This window comes from Pteropus vampyrus, unplaced genomic scaffold, assembly GCF_000151845.1.
Source record: "Pteropus vampyrus isolate Shadow unplaced genomic scaffold, Pvam_2.0 Scaffold3, whole genome shotgun sequence".
In the NCBI taxonomy this organism is placed as follows: Eukaryota; Metazoa; Chordata; class Mammalia; order Chiroptera; family Pteropodidae; genus Pteropus; species Pteropus vampyrus.
This window is the reverse complement of record NW_011888784.1, coordinates 10095699-10099513: the sequence shown is the minus strand read 5'-3', so window position 1 is coordinate 10099513 and position 3815 is coordinate 10095699.

Below are 3815 nucleotides of genomic sequence, written 5' to 3'. Positions count from 1 at the left end.
TGTGTATAGACCTGCTATCATTAGAGGGATGGCTTGTGTTTTACAACAACAGCCCCGCCCATTTCTTCTTCTCTGGACCTAAAAGAAGCCTGAACTCTGTACTTCAGGAAGAGGACATGAGGCACCACTAGGGCTCCCAGCTTCTTGGTTGGTGCTTTCTCGATCGATAAAACTTTTCTCATTCCAAACTTTTGAGTTTTGACGTTTTGAGTTTTGGCTTTTCGAAGCTTCAGGCTCACGGACTTTGGACTAGTAACATGATCACCTCCCCATAACTGGTCTACTCAGCACTCCTCTCTTTTGTCTTTAGCTAAAGAATGTATTTAAGCCCGCATTCTAAGCCACCTCTTTGAGTTACTCATTTTCCTCTGATTATCTCACAGGTATACATGAGGCATACATGTTAATAAGCTTCTATTTGTTTTTCTCTTGTTAAGCTATATGTTGTTATAGGGTTTCCAGCAGACAACTTAAAAGGTTAGAAGTAAAAATTACTTTGTTCCTTTCCTATAGTTTCATAATATTTTTAGAAGTCACACTCATACTCGCATTCAGCACTGGCTTTTTTTTAAAAAGCATAATAATAATGTATACAATAAGCCAGATTCTGTTCTAAGCACTTTACAGACATAAACTCATTTGATTGAAAAGGTAAGTGCTATTTTTAGGCCAATGTTAGGTAGAACTGAAACTCAGAGAAGTTAAGTAACTCGCCCAAGGTCACACAGCTGGTTGGTGATGGAGCTGGGACTTGAATCTAGGCACTCTGGCCACGGAGCTAACTTCTTACAACTTCATTTTGCTGTTTCTCATGATATTAGAAGCTAGAAATCATTCCATGTATAATATAAACATCTTTTCTTTTATAAGGACTCAAGGAAACAAATAGAGGGCAAAGGGCATACAAATTTCGCAACTTATATAGAGTAAACTAATAAATTGCTTAATTTCTTCTGACACTTCATTTTCTTTGAAAATTCTACAACAAAAAGATATATAGTGAGTAACAAGTAAGGAAATTTATTGCTAATATTTCCAATATGTAAGTATGATTTTTTTGTGAGTAAAGTAGGATGCTATGCAAAGCAAAGTGATTTATATTTATCTTCTCCATGTGTAACTAATTTTTACTTTGTCCTTTCCAAATACGTACATAGTTTGAATGACGCTTTTATTTTGACACAAAATGTTATCTGTATTGCTCTAACAATGTTAAATTTATGTGAGTTTAATGCCATGACTCTATAAGATCTTCAGGAACACAAAATGTGCTTTAAGAGAATCTACAGACCAGCTACTTTCCAATTCTACTGAATAGGAAGTACAAGGGGGAAATCAGAGCAAGTCGTGGCATGATGAGAGAGAGAGATGTACCATACATCAAGGCAATGTGAGTATTAAAATATGATGATGGACTACAAGGAATTTGAATTAAACTGGTTGCCTCTTTCCCAAACCAGATAGACTAGAAGGAAAAATGGGGAAGCACATCTTGTTTCCTCTAGTTCTGTAGGTCATTTTGGGCCAAATGGTGTGAGTACTCTGCCCTTCTACTGATCTGTCATCTTTGGAATGGATTCTAGTTCATCTTGGTCAGTGACACTGACCAGAGTAGCATAAGTATTAATATTTACATGATGAATCCAAATAAAAGCTAGCTCCCCTTTCTGTCCCCCTATCTGGCCTTTGCTTGAACTTCAAGTCACCTATAACAACAATAAAAACAAAAACAAAACAAAACAAATTTTAATCAACTTATAAAAATAAAATTTCTAAACTGAAATACCTGAACATCAAAACTGAATTTCTCATATAAAAATCTATGACTATTTAACAGAAATCCTTAGCTCTTATGTATTTCCAAATACAATTTAGTCAGCTAAGTTCTGGGGGCACTGAAGAGAAAAGGGCCTAATTAGCAGTCATCTAAATTGAAGAAGAAATATAAAGGAAAATCTAAATAATTCTAGAATTGCATTGCCTTCCAGGAACAAATTGAAATAGAATTTTAAAAATAGTCAAATAAGTTATAAATATGATGCTCTGAAATACTTCTTTTTGGTTCAAATTAGAGAACACTGCAGGAAGGCAAATGCATTTACCTGCAATACAAGTATTATATCTTATACTGCATTTATTTTTCTCATTTTGACCAGCCTTTTGGTAACCCAATGAAATCTTGAAATCCAAGACACTGAAAATATATCAGATTAACACTCAAACACAGAGAAACAAAAGAATCACAGTAAATAAACCTTCCTAACAGTCAATCCATCAAAGATTCTAAGATCTATGAAATTAATATTATGAATGTAAAAACCAGCATTCCTTCTTCCTGACCAATTTCACACTGGTGTTTCCTGCTACAGTCCTTTAATTGACTTGCCTTTAAATTCTTTGTAATGCTGAGAAATATCTTTGTCATTATTCTCCACCTTATACCTCTCTCTCAAGCTTTTGTCCTTCCCTAGGACTACATTCCTCTCTATCCCTCCCTCCTGTCTAATTTTTTACTCTTTACAGAAATTGAGACATATTGACAATCAGTCAAAAAATCTGAACTGAATCTAAACGGAATTATTGAAAAATCAGGCAATAATGGTGACGCAGAAATAAAAAGAAGGTATGTGTGGCAGATCCTTTGCTGTGTATCTGACTAGAGAGTCTCATGTTGCAGTGTGAGCATCCTTCAGTTCATAGGAGAGGTAAAATATTTCTTCCAGATACTTCTTAACATATCTGAGGATAAATTTTAAGTCACTCCTCATTTTAAACCATTGAACACGGAATGTATATTTTGAAAATAAGACAGATGTCAGTAGAGCACAACAAAGTGAGTAATAACAATGGTAGGTAGGTTTTCCTGCTTACGCCTTCTTCATTACTCCCACTTTGTGCATTTTATGGACTCTGTAATGTTAAGAATAAGTTACAACACGAAGTCATACACTCTACAATATTTACCAATGATGAGGAAGGGAGGAGGTTAATAAACATTGTACTTGAGTAGAATCAAAGGAAGGAGGCTATCGTGGTGGCAACAGGAGTAGTGACTGAGAGATTAGGCAAGGAATGGCCAGACTGGGGGTTTTGAATGTTTCCGAAAAGTAGGTCTAGTACCTTCCACAGTCATTTTCTCTAGTGAACGCCAAATAATCCAGTCTTATCCAGTAACTCATTAAGATAACATCCGTTCATCATTATTTATGTAAAATGTAATGTGGGCTAATGTTAAAATCCTCGCACTTACATTTTGTTACAATTTTTCCACCACTTCGGCATTTTACTAAGAGTGCATATGGTCACATTTTGACTTCTCAGCTTCCTCAACTCTCTAAATAGTGGGCTAGACCTTTACTCTTCTATGATGGCCTATAGGACTTTATTTATAAAGTTAGCCTCTAACTGTGTTTGTAAATGATGAGACGGGTTTTAAGAATTTAGTTTTAAAAGTTTAAAATGTCATGTGAACGTAAGCTATAATTGTTCAGCAATTCTTCAGCATCAAATTCTTTCCAATGCCACAAGTTTCTAAGGTCGAAATTTCTGAATGTTGAGATTGATTAATTAGAAAACTTTTTGTTGTAAAAAATGAAACCCTCATAAACTAACCAAAGTTTTTAAAAAGTAGGAAAATAGGAAGTGCATGGACAATCAAAAATTGGAAGTGCAATGTAGATGGACAACTTAATCAATGAAACTAGAAAAAAATAAGTATAAGAGTATTTGAGCAGGAATAATACATTTTTCTTTGGTATTTGCTGACCATTTCCCACCCCTCAAGCACAGGAAAATTATGCTTAAATAACAAGTTG